At 40.7% G+C, this 13,663-nt stretch overlaps 1 protein-coding gene across 18 annotated transcripts in view; it reads left to right on the forward strand.

Moving 5' to 3' along the window:
• Positions 1-13,663, forward strand: part of NUMB (NUMB endocytic adaptor protein) — a 199,167-nt gene that overhangs the window by 72,572 nt on the left and 112,932 nt on the right. The gene's annotated exons all lie outside the window — the stretch shown is intronic.

Consider the following 13,663-nt stretch of genomic DNA (forward strand, 5'->3'; position numbering starts at 1 on the left):
CATTAACATCATTCTGAAATAACCCCTTTTAAATTTAATTTAAATTTTAATATTTTATTATTTTACAAATAGAGTTTCGCTCTGCCACCCAGGCTGGACTGCAGTGGTATGATCACAGCTCACTGCAGCCTTGACCTCCTGGGCTCAAGCAGTCCTCCCACCTCAGCCCCCCAAGTAGCTAGGACTATAGGGACACACCACCTGCCAGGCTAATTTTTGTATTTTTTGTAGAGACGGGGTTTTGCCATGTTGCCCAGGCTGGTCTCAAACTCCTGGGCTCAACCAGTCTACCTACCTCTGCCTCCCAAAGTGTTGGGATTACAGGCATGAGCCACCACACCCAGCCCCTCACTCCTTTAAAATGTATTAGTATTCATTGCAGCATTTATTCACAATAGCCAAGATATGGAATCAACCTAAGTGTCCATCAACAGATGAATGGATAAAGAAATGTAGAGAGAGAGTGTGTGTGTGTGTGTGTGTGTATACATCATGTGTAGCCATACTTATGAATACCTATTCTAATCCCTTTGTTTTTGTTTTTGTTTTTTTTTTGAGACAGAGTCTTGCTCTGTCACCCAGGCTGGAGTGCAGTGGCGCGATCTCTGCTCACTGTAAGCTCCACCTCCCGGGTTCATACCATTCTTCTGCCTCAGCCTCCTGAGTAGCTGGGACTACAGGTGCCTGCCACCATGCCCAGCTAATTTTTTGTATTTTTAGCAGAGATGGGGTTTCACCATGTTAGCCAGGATGGTCTTGATCTCCTGACCTCGTGATCCGCCCGCCTCGGCCTCCCAAAGTGCTGGGATTACAGGCGTGAGCCACCACGCCCGGCCTCTAATCCCTTTTTAATCCCTGTATTTATTATTGTGTTAGAGACAAGATTTTGCTCTGTTGCCTAGGCTGGAGATACAGCCACATGTAACACACACACACACACACACACACACACACACACACACACACACACAATTCAACCTTAATTGTGGATGAACCTGGAGGCCATTATGCAAAGTGAAATAAGGTAGGCATAGAAAGACAATGTGGCTTTATTTAAAAACTTACAAACATTGCCGGATGCTAACATTGACTTTTATTCTGAATATAAACACGAAAGAATAAAAGAATGTGAAATGTTATTTTTGGTTTCAAATGAAGAAATATGTAAGGAAAAAAAAAAAGACAAGACAGACAAACATGATCTCACTTATAAGTGGAGTCTTAAAAAGTCAAATTCAGAAACAGAGTAGAATGATGATTTCCAGGTTCTGGGGAGGAAGAGAGGGAACAGGTCAAAGGGTACAAAGTTTCAGTTAGGATGAATAAGTTCTGGAGATCCTTTGTACAACAATGGTGACTATAGTTAATAATAATGTATTATATACTTGTAAAGGAGAGCAGAGTGTGGTGACTTGTGCCTATAGTTCTACCTACTCAGGAGGTGTAGGCTAGGGGATCACTGGGGCCCAGGAATTCAAAGCTGTGGTGAGCTATGGTCACACCACTGCACTTCAGCCTGGGCAACAGAGTGACACAATCTCTTTTTTTTTTTTTTTTTTAAACTGCAAAGACAGTAAATCTTAAATGTCCTCACAAAACCAAAATAAGTATGTGAGGTGATGGATATGGTAATTAGCTCAATTTAACCATTTCACAATGTATACATCAAAACATCACATTGTATATCATAAGTATATAATTTTTATTTGTCTCCCGGGATGCAGTGGCTCATGCCTGTAATCCCAACACTTTGGGAGGCCGAGGTGGGTTGCTCACCTGAGGTCACGAGTTGGAGACCAGCCTGGCCAACATGGTGAAACTCTGTCTCTATTAAAAATATAAAATTACAGGTGCACGCCCATAATCCCAGCTACTTGGGAGGCTGAGGCAGGAGAATCGCTTGAACCCAGAGGCAGAGGCTGCAGTGAGCCAAGATCGCGCCATTGCACTCCAGCCTGGGCACACGAGTGAAACTCTGTCTCAAAAAAGAATAATAATTTTTATTTGTCAACTATACCTTGACAAAAAATTAATTTAAAAATTAAATTTAAACATTAAGATTAAATGCAAAAAAATGTATTAAGACCTCCTTGTTATGAAAGTTGCTACTAATGGTGCCAAGCTATTAGAAGAGGGGAAAAGATCCCAACAAAAACTTGTGACTCTTCTTGGCTCAGAGAGACAATAAAATGGAAGTGCTTTATTTTAAAGAATTTTATTAGATTAGGAGCCAGAATTCACAAGTATGGGTGAAAAGAATAATTTAGGCAGGTTTGCCATATTTCATTGGCACTGGGTTATTGACACCTAGTGTTTTTTGATGATGCATTGTTATTAAAGAGCAACTGCAAACACTAAAACTGGCTCTTATTCAAACCTTCTAGCCTTCAGTGACTTTTTGCTAGAATGAGTGCTTTGGACACAAACTGTTAATTTTGTGATGGCATTAGAATCTGTCAAATTGCCAATCTTCCAGATTTATAAAGCCTCAGAAATCATGTGATTTAATTAAGCATTCCATGATTTTGTTCTTATTGCTATCTCCAAAGTTTATGTTCTTGACCTAACAATTAGTTGTCAGAGTTACTGCTCTGAAAGAAATGGTGAATATTGCAATTGAAATGATAGCCCCCTTATTTTATAACTCATCTTACCTTCCACTACAGTGTGGTAGACCGGATAGCTGTCTAGCCTTAGTCAAGCCACTTAATTTCTGTGTGCTTTAGTTTTCTTACCTATAAAATTGGGCTGCTGATAACCATTTCAGATTATTATCAGGATTAAATGCAATGTGATATATAATGTGCACAGCACTGTTCACATAGACACTTAGTAATTTATAGATTCCTTTCAACGTCTCAACTTCTCCTTTTAATATGAGTAAGTGTTCTTTACAGGTCCCTCTTGATATTTCCTCGCCTCAACATTAGTTGTTAACCTTTTTGGGTTCTTATCCTTCTTGCAGAATCTGACATAAGCAGTGACCCCTCTTCCCAGAAAAATGCACGTGTCTATTAAACTTTGCCTACAACTTTGGGACTTCATAGAACTCCCTCCACCCTCCAAAAAAATCCCTCAATGTCATCTGTGGGCCATGTTAAGGATCCTCTTACCCTTGGTAGACTTCCTCAGTTTTCCTAGCTTTGGTTGTCATCTCACTATAGATGGTTCCTAAATCTGGTTTTCTTTCTTTTGAACTGCTACCTGCCAGATGTTATCATGGTATCTTAATATAATAGAGACTTAATCAGTGAATGGAAGAGTAAATTGCAACATTTAATTATTGTTATTACAGGCCAAATAAATATATGACACGGTGTGGCTAGATTTAGAGATCTGTGTTGACTGAAAACTACACCTAATAAAGTTAAGTCAGGTTAGATATCGACTAAGGCACAACTGTCTAATTTCCTGAGGCACTGATTGAAGCTTACTTGTAAGCTTGTGAAACAGTTTCGGTCACAGTTCCAAGTGTGGTAGCCTCTTTCAGATTGCAGGCTACCAGCCAAAATGTCATCTCATCTGAAAATCTGCTATTTCTCTTTCAAATGTTATCATGGAGAGCTGGGTGTTATTAGAGCCTTTTGCATCAACTTTTTCACCCATTCACAGAAACCCATTTTAAGGGGGAAAAAGAGTTATTGGCTCAAGTAATTGAATAATCCAGTCAAATCATTTAGGGGCAAGAATGACTTTCAGGGGCTTTCACTTTGATCCTGTATTTCTCAGCTCTGTTTTTCTTTGCCTCTTGGCCTTACTTCTCCTGAGATGAGCTTTCTTCAGGTAGTCAAGGGAAGATGGTTGCAAGCACCTCTAGTTCACATTGGTTGTATAGTTGCAATCCTACAGGAATCAAGGTAATATTTCCCCATCATGTAAAAAAAAAAAAAAAAAAAAAAGTCCTGGGGACGACTTTGGACTGGCTTGGGTGATTTAGTTAATGTTCCCTGCACTTACTCCTCTTCCATATACACACAAAATGGGCAGGAGTAGTTCCCCAGTAGAATTGGTAGACAGATGTACAACAGTCTTCCAGGATTATTTTATCATAAAGTCTTTGAGTAGAACCCAATTCTGTGGACAATAGTAGTCTTTTCATCTCTTAGGACATTTAATGAGATTGCCAAAAAACTACAACTCCTCCCACCTCTACCTGTTGGTATCACTTGATTGCTGAATTACCTATATAAATAGTTCTCAAAATGTGGACCATCTAGGGGCTTGTTAGTAATGCAAATACTGGGGCCTCATCCCAGACCTACTATGATAGAAACCTTAGGGGTGAGGCCCAGCAATCTGTACATTAAGCCATCTAAGTGATTTTTATGTATTCTAAAGCTTGAGAACCACTGACCAAATCATGGATGCTGACAGCTGTTTGAAATAGGAGAAGGAATCATTGTTAGAGTAATTAGTGGTTTTATTAATTATTGACAATCACTAATAAAAGTAATTAATTAAATAATTAATAGCCCCCTGACAGATGCAACTGAAAATGATTTTTTCTTTTTATTTTTTCTTCTTTTTAGATATTTGTGTTCCATGTGATGGAAATGATTTTTTAAAATTTAAAATTTTGCAAGATTATTATTGTCATATAATTTCAGTCATTTCAGGTCTCTTTAAGGAGATGCAGTCATCAAAAAAAAAAAAAAAAAGAAAAAAAATCCACTGAAAAGGATTTTTTCATTGCCATTTATATACCAGTGAGACCAAATATGTTTATACACGATGGTTTAATTCCTTATACAGTCCTATGAAATAGGTCATAGTGTTGTATCCCCATTGTTGCTGAAAAGAAAACCAAGACTGAGAGAGGTTTAAAAAGCTGGCCAAGGTAGTGTATCTAATATAGCAGAAAAATAGAGTTTGAATATATTCAACAATCCTTTTACTGAGGGCCTATAGTGTTTTGAAACCTGTTGTAGTATCAAGAGTATAAAAATACTTAAGACCAGCCAGTTGTGGTGGCTCATGCCTGTAATCCCAGCACTTTGGGAGGCCTAGGTGGGGAGATCACCTGAGGTCAGGAGTTCAAGACCAGCTTGACTAACATGGTGAAACCCTGTCTCTACTAAAAATACAAAAGTAGCCGGGCATAGTGGCATGTGTCTGTAATCCCAGCTACTCGGGATATGGAGGCAGGAGAATTGCTTGAACCTGGGAGGCAGATGTTGAAGTGAGCTGAGACCGCCCCACTGCACTCCAGCCTGGGCGACAGAGCAAGACTCCGTCTCAAAAAACAAAACAAAGCAAAAAAACCCCAACAACTTAACACTTTGTTTTTGTCCTCAAGGAACTCAGTCTTATAAATAAGACAGTAGGGTAATGATTTCTATAACAAAGGTGTCTCAAGAGTGATCTGGGAAACAGTGGAGGGAACATCTGACTTTGCTTTGGAGGATTGGGGAAGGCTTCAAAGAAGGATTGGATCTTTGATGTTTGAATAGATAACATTACAAATTCCTTTGATAAATACAAAAATCTCACTTTAATGTTTAATAAAATTTCAAAAAATAAATTAATTACTGTTTCTAAAAGCAAATCAAAGCAATGATAACTTTGGAATGTTTTTTCAAACTACATTTGCCCTCTATTCCAATATGCTAATATGTTCTTGGAGGAGGGGCTCCTCTTAGCACTTAATAATTTTAAAAGTCACATTGTATGCCGTGGTTTAGATATACCATAATCTATTCAACTAGTTCCCATTTTTTGATAATTAAGCTTATAATTTTTACTATCACAAATGTTATTACAATGAACATGCTTTTACATTCACCTTTGTGTACTTATATTATGCTCTTAGTATATATAGCTCCTAGAAATAGAGTGTTGGATCAAATATTTCTTTTTTTTTTTTTTTTTTTGAGACAGAGTCTCACACTGTCGCCTAGGCTGGAGTGCAGTGGTGCAATCTCCGCTCACTGCAACCTCTGCCTCCCAGGATCAAGCAATTCTCCTGCCTCAGCCTCCCGAGTATCTGGAATTAGAATCATGCATCCCCATGCGCAGCTAATTTTTTTGTATTTTTAGTAGAGACGGGGTTTCACCATATTGGCCCAGGCTGGTCTCGAACTCCTGACCTCGTGATCTGCCTGCCTCGGCCTCCCAAAGTGCTGGCATTATAGGCGTGAGCCACCATGCCCAGCTCTGCATCAAATATTTCAATTATGGATTTAAATTTTTTCTTATCTGTCATTTTCCTTTATTTTTTAAAAATGCTCTTTATATGTTATGTTTTTGTAACATGGTTTATGTTATAGTGTTTTTTGGTGTATTTCATTTTTGTAATAAGTATATAAAATGTAGATTAAATTTTTGGTGGTCTTTTGGCATATAAACCTATAGGATAAGGTGATGCACATAACCTGTGTGTTTCTGATAGTATGGTTTAAGGTAGTACATTGAAGACGAACGAATGCAAGTGGAAATCAGGAGGTATACATTATTATCCCATTTTAAACAGTGACTGTTGAATTACATAATTTCAAAGTCATTTTCTTCATGGGTGTATTTCCCTATCTTTGAACATGAGAATAGTATTAACTTTAAACTTTTGCCCTCCTTATAAAATGAAGAGATGGGCCGGGCACAGTCGTTCGCACCTATAATCCCAGCACTTTGGAGGTTCACGCCTGTAATCCCAGTGCTTTGGGAGGCCAAGGTGGGCAGATCATGAGGTCAGGAGATCAAGACCATCCTGGCTAACACAGTGAAACCCTGTCTCTACTAAAAACACAAAAAATTAACCAGGGGTGGTGGCACACGCCTGTAGTCCCAGCTACTCAGGAGGCTGAGACAGGAGAATCGCTTGAACCTGGGAGGCGAAGATTACAGTGAGCTGAGATCGTGCCACTGCACTCCAACCTGGGTGACAGAGAGCTCTGTCTCAAACAAAATTGAAAAAAAAAAAAAAAAAGAGAGAAGATATGTATAAAACAGAGACCAGAGACATTAAATGATATATTCTAGGTTTTTTTGTTTTGTTTTTTGTTTTTTTTGAGAGACGGAGTCTCCCTCTGTCACCCAGGCTGGAGTTCAGTGGCGTGATCTTGGCTCACTGCAACCTTACTTAGCCTGCCGGGTTCAAGCGATTCTCTTGCCTCAGCTTCCCAAGTAGCTGGGACTACAGGCGCGTGCCACCGCATCCAGCTAATTTAAAAAAAAATTTTTTTAGGCGGAGTCTTGCTCTATCTCCCAGGCTGGAGTGCAGTGGCGCCATCTCGGCTCACTGCAAGCTCCGCCTCCCGGGCCCACGCCATTCTCCTGCCTCAGCCTCCCGAGTAGCTGGGACTATAGGCGCCTGCCAGCACGCCCAGCTAATTTTGTATTTTGTTTAGTAGAGACAGGGTTTGACCGTCAGCCAGGATGGTCTCGATCTTCTGACCTCGTGATCTGCCCACCTCGGCCTCCCAAAGTGCTGGAATACAGGCGTGAACCCCCGCGCCTGGCCCATTGTATTTTTTCTTAGAGACGGGGTTTCACTATATTTTGGCCAGGCAGTTCTCCAACTCCTGACCTCAAGTGATCTGCCCGCCTCAGCCTCCCAAAGTGCTGGGATTACAGGCGTGAGCTACCGCACCCAGCCTCAAGGTTTGATAGTTTAAAGGTGGCTGGTTAAATATATACCTGTCAAGTTTCTTCTTTAATATTTGATTTACAAACGATTAAAAGTGTACAACTGAGTTGTCAGATCCACAATAAAGAAACAACGTTGATTTTTAAAGTACATCAGCCATGGGCCTAGCTGAAAAAAAAGATAGCAACTTTATTCTGTATAAATAACTTATTCTAATAAACACTAGATTTATTTTCTGCTATAATACAATCATTAAAAGTTTAAATTTATTTGACTTTTTTAAATTAAAAAATATTTCCCCACAAAGAAGTTATATCTTACAAGGAAAGATTTTCCAGAATTTTAGTTTTAGTGATAAGGTTTCTTCTATTAGAATTCTTAATGTATTAGTCCATTCTCACACTGCTAATAAAGACATACCTGAGACTGGGTAATTTATAGTGGAAAGAGCTCATGCCTGGGATTACAGGCGTGAGCCACCGTGCCTGGCCCAGAACTTTCTGAAACAAAAATGTTCAATATTTATGCTATCCAATATGGTAGCCATTAACCAGCGAGCACTTGAAATGTGGCTAGTTTGAGGAACTGAAGTTTTATTTTATTTTATTTTTTTTAAAGACATGGTCTCACTTGGTCGCCCAAGCTGGAAGTGGTATGATGAGAGGTCACTGCAGCCTTGACCTCCTGGTCTCAAGTTATCCTCCTCTAGTAGCTGGGACTATAGGTGCACACCAGCTTATTCTTTTTTTTTTTTTGGAGAGACAGTCTTGCTTTGTTGCCCAAGCTGATCTCAAACTCCTGGGCTCAAATGATCCTCCTGCCTCCCAAAGTCCTAGAATTATAGGTGTGAGCCACTGAGCCTGGCCTAGAGATTTAATGTTATTCCATTTTAATTAATTTAAATCAAAATAGCTACATATGACTAGTGGCCTTTCTTTCTTTTCTTTCTTTTTTTTTTTTTTTTTGAGATTGGGTCTTGCTGTGTAGCCCAGGCTGGAGTGCAGTGGTATGATCTTAGCTCACTGGAACCTCGATCTCCCAGGTTCAAGCGATTCTTGAACCTCAGTCACTGGAGGTCTCTTTAATTGACTTACAGTTTAGCATGGCTGAGGAGGCCTCAGGAAACTTATGGTTGTGCCAGAAGGGAAAGCAAACACGTCCTTCACATGGCAGCAGGAAAGAGAAGTGCCTAGCAAAAGCGGAAAAGACCCTTATAAAACCATCAGATTTTGTGAGGTTTTTTACAAAAAAAAAAAAACAAAACAAAACTCCTTGTAGCACTTCAGTATCCTTTCTTATCCTTTTCTCTACCGCTAAAGGGGATACAATACCATGACCTATTTCACAGGATTGTGTAAATAATTAAACCATCGTGTATAAACATATCATTTGCTATCATGAGAACAGGAACAGCAGCATGGGGGTAACCGCCCCCATGACTCCTTCCCATGACACATGGGAATTATGGGAATTACAATTCAAGAGGAGACCAGGGTAGGGACACAGCCAAACCATGTCACTTAATAAGACACCTGATAGATTGTCTTGTATCCACAGCCAAACCATGTCACTTAATGAGACACCTGATAGATTGTCTTGTATCGTTTTTCCTTTGCCTTCTTACAATCTCAGTGATTAGAATTGGGCTGAAAACAATACATCAAATTCTCAGCAAAATCCTTGTGGGTTGCTGGATACCAAGGGCCTTTAAGATCTTTAGACTTCACTATATAGACCAAATTTTTAATGGGAATTTTCTTTATTTCTATTGCGTTTTGTTTTTCTGTCAGAATTTCCTGGTAGTTAAGGCTAAGGGATTTTCTTCTTGCAATCAGGAGCCTAAGGGAGAGTTATTCAAAGCCTTTTTTCTTTGTGGTATGTGCTTACCAGGCAGAGTAGTCACTGTATTCCAGTAAGAGAACCTATTGCCAAAACGCCCACTAGAGCAGAAAACTGACCTACTTAATGCTGACAAGTTAAAAAAAAAAAATCTGGAATTGTAGCAGCATTGGATAAACTTCTTTCTCTGGTGGTGTATGGGTGGGTAGTGGTAGAGAAAAGGATAAGAAAGGTTATTGAAGTGCTGCAAGGGAGTAAGTAAAAAGTAAATATTTAATTACCTGCAATCTATTCAATTAAAAGCTATATATTTGTTGCAATTTGAAGGTTTCTGAAATATAGCAGTTCTTTGTTTTTTGAGATGCCATCTCACTATGTTGCCCAGGCTGGAGCACAGTGACTCTTCACAGATGCCATCAGAGCATGCTACAGTCTCAAACTCCTGGCCTCAAGTGATCTCCTGCTTCAACAATAGCTGAGAATACAGGCTTGCACCACTGATCCTAGTTAATAGCAGTTCTTCTTACATCACTTTGAACTGTTAAAAAAAAAAAAAAAAGAAAGAAAAAGGAGGCTCCTAGGACTTTCGTGGTAATATTCTAGAAAAGCCCACTAGTTAAGGTTGTCAGCCAGCATTTTATTTTATCAGTGTACAATACTTCAGAATCTATAGATATTGAAATAAAAATAGTGGTTAGAGTACTTATTTGAAGTAACTAACTGTGGGCCTTAACTATCAAACTCATTTTCTCCATTGCAACCAATTTTTCATTTACTCTGATCGGTACTACCATCTAAGTTTTAGAGCTGTGCCTTTCATTACAGAAACCACTAGTGGGCAGGCACGATGGCTCATGCTTGTAATCCTAACAGTTTGGGAGGCCGAGGCTGGTGGATCACTTGAGGCCAGGAGTTGGATACCAGCCTAGCCAACATGGCAAAACCCAGTCTCTACTAAAAATACAAAAATTAGCCAGGTGTGGTGGCACATGCCTGTAATCCCAGCTACTCGGGTGACTGAGGTACAAGAATCGCTTGAACCTGGGAGACTGAGGTTGCAGTGAGCTGAGATCATGCCACTGCACTCCAGCCTGGGCTACACAGCAAGACCCAATCTCAAAAAAAGAAAAAAAAGAAAGGCCGCTAGTCATATGTAGCTATTTTGATTTAAATTAATTAAAATGGAATAACATTAAATCTCCAGGCCAGGCTCAGTGGCTCACACCTGTAATTCTAGGACTTTGGGAGGCAGGAGGATCACTTGAGCCCCGGAGTTTGAGATCAGCTTGGGCAACAAAGCGAGACTCTGTCTCTAAAAAAAAAAAAAAAAAAAAGAATTAGCTGGTATGCACCTATAGCCCCAGCTACTCGGGGAGGATAACTTGAGCCTAGGAGGTCAAGGCTGCAGTGAGCTCTGATTATACCACTTCCAGCTTGGGTGACCAAGGGAGACCCCGTCTCTAAAAAAATAAAATAAAATAAAACTTTAGTTCCTCAAGCTAGCCACATTTCAAGTGCTCGCTGGTTAATGGCTACCATATTGGATAGCATAAATATTGAACATTTTTGTTTCAGAAAGTTCTGGGCCAGTCATGGTGGCTCATGCCTGTAATGCCACCTCTTTGGAAGGCCTAGACGGGTGGATCATTTGAGGTCAGGAGTTCAAGACCAGCCTGGCCAATGTGGGGAAACCCCGTCTCTACTAAAAATACAAAAATTAGCTGGGTGTGGTGGCGTGTGCCTGTAATCCCAGCTACTTGGGAGGCTGAGTCATGAGAATTACTTGAACCCGAGAGGCGGAGATTGCAGTGAGCCAACATCATGCCACTGCGTTCTAGCCTGGGTGACAGAGCCAGACTCCGTCTCAAAAAGAAAAAGAAAAAAAAAAGAAAGTCCTATTGACTAGGACTATTCTGAAGCCTGCCACTTCTGCCATGCTTTGCTTCAGGGTTTTCCTTGGTACTGTTGTCAGCTGTCATGGGTCAGATAAATTTTTGTTGAGGAGGGCTCTCCTCGTAGAATGTTAGCAGTATCCCTGGCCTCTACCCATTAGAATCCACTGAGTCTTGCTAACCAAAAATGTCTCTAGACAGTGCCAATTATTCCCTGGGGAGCAAAAATGACCCCGCTTGAGAACCACTGATCTACTTACATATATTAGTTGTGTTACCAGTTAGCTTTTGCTGCATAAAAAGCTTAGTGGTTTAAAATACAGTAGTGTTGGCCAGGTGCGGTGGCTCACACCTGTAATCCCAGCCCTTTGGGAGTCCAAGGTGGGCAAATCACCTGAGGTCAGGAGTTCGAGACCAGCCTGGCCAACATGGTGAAACCCCATCTCTACTAAAAATACAAAAATTAGCCGGGCGTGGTGGCAGGTGCCTGTAATCCCAGCTACTCAGGAGGCTGAGGCAGGAGAATCACTTGAACCCAGGAGGCGGAGGTTGCAGTGAGCCAAGACTGTACCACTGCACTCCAGCCTGGGTGACAAGAGTGACACTCCGTCTCAAAACAAAACAAAACGCCGGGCGCGGTGGCTCAAGCCTGTAATCCCAGCACTTTGGGAGGCCGAGGCGGGCGGATCACAAGGTCAGGAGATCGAGACCATCCTGGCTAACACGGTGAAACCCCATCTCTACTAAAAATACAAAAAACTAGCCAGGCGAGGTGGCGGGCGCCTGTAGTCCCAGCTACTCGGGAGGCTGAGGCAGGAGAATGGCGTAAACCCAGGAGGCGGAGCTTGCAGTGAGCCGAGATGGCGCCACTGCACTCCAGCCTGGGGGACAGAGCAAGACTCCGTCTCAAAAAAAAAAAACAAAACAAAACAAAACAGTAGTGTCCCCTGATATCCTTGGTTTTGCTGTCTGTGGTTTTAGTTACCTGACGTCAACTGTGGCCTGAAAATATTAAATAGAATATTTACAATAAACAATGCATGAGTTTTAAATTATGCATGATGAAATCTTTTGCCATCCCATTCTGTCTTGCCATGAATTGTCCCTTTGTCCAGTATATCTGTGCTGTTATTCTACCCACCCGTTAGTCACTTAGTCACTTATTGAAGTGCTTGTGTTCAAGGTCAGTAGTGGCCTAATGCTACATCACAATGCATATGTCATTCACCTCACTTCATCTTATCTCGTAGGCCCTTTATCGTCTCATAACATCGCAAAAAGAAGGATGAGTACAGTAAAAAAGAAGATATTTTGAGAGAGACCACATTCATATAACTTCTATTACAGTACAGTGTTATAATTGTTCCATTTTGTTATTATTTTTGTTAATCTCTTATTGTACCTAATTTATAAATTAGGCAGTATATACAGGGTTTAGTACTATCTGTAGTTTCAGGCATCCACTGGGGATCTTGGAACCTATCTCCCATGGATAAGGGAGGACTACTGTAAGTCATTTAATAGCTTATTATTCTGTGGATTAGCAGTTTGATTTGGGCTATATTGATTTCTGTGCTTTGCTGGAGTTTGGCTGGGACCAAATGATATAGAATAGCCTCACTTAAATGTTTGTTGGTTGTCAGGCTTTTTGCCCAGGGTAGTGATTGGGGAGCTTTTTCTCCATGTGGCCTCTCTAGCAGGCAGGTTCATTCACCTGATGATGTCAAAGTTCTAAAAGTATTAAGGCTGGGTGCGGTGACCCACGCCTGTAATCCCAGCACTTTTGGAGGCTGAGGCGGGCAGATCACTTGAGGTCGGGTTTTTGAGACCAGCCTGGCCAACATGGTGAAACCCCATCTCTACTGAAAATACAAAAATTAGCTGGAAATCGCTTGAACCTGGGAGACGGAGTTTGCAGTGAGCCGAGATTTTGCCACTGCACAGCAGCCTGGGCAACAGAGTGAGACTCTGTCTCAAAAAAATACATAAATAAAAGCAAGAAAGGACAAACCCCAATGTGCAAATGCTTTTCAAGTCCCTGCTGTATCACATTTTCTAATGCTCCATTGGTCAAAGCAAGTCATAATGGCCAAGCCCAAATTCAAGGGGTAAAGAAATAGATTCTGTCTCTTGATAGGAAGAGTAGCAAAGTCACATTGTGAAGGGGTGTACATAAAGAATGAGAAGAATTATTGTGGCCAGTTTTGCACACAATCTACTATTATTATTTTCTGGGAATACAAGGACCTGACAGCCCTTTCATTCAATTTATCATTTCCCTCTTTTCTTTTTGGCTTGTGTGCATTATTATTTTAAATATTACAAGGCCGGGCATGGTGGCTCACGCCTG

This window comes from Papio anubis, chromosome 7 (genome assembly GCF_008728515.1).
Source record: "Papio anubis isolate 15944 chromosome 7, Panubis1.0, whole genome shotgun sequence".
Classification (NCBI taxonomy): domain Eukaryota; kingdom Metazoa; phylum Chordata; class Mammalia; order Primates; family Cercopithecidae; genus Papio; species Papio anubis.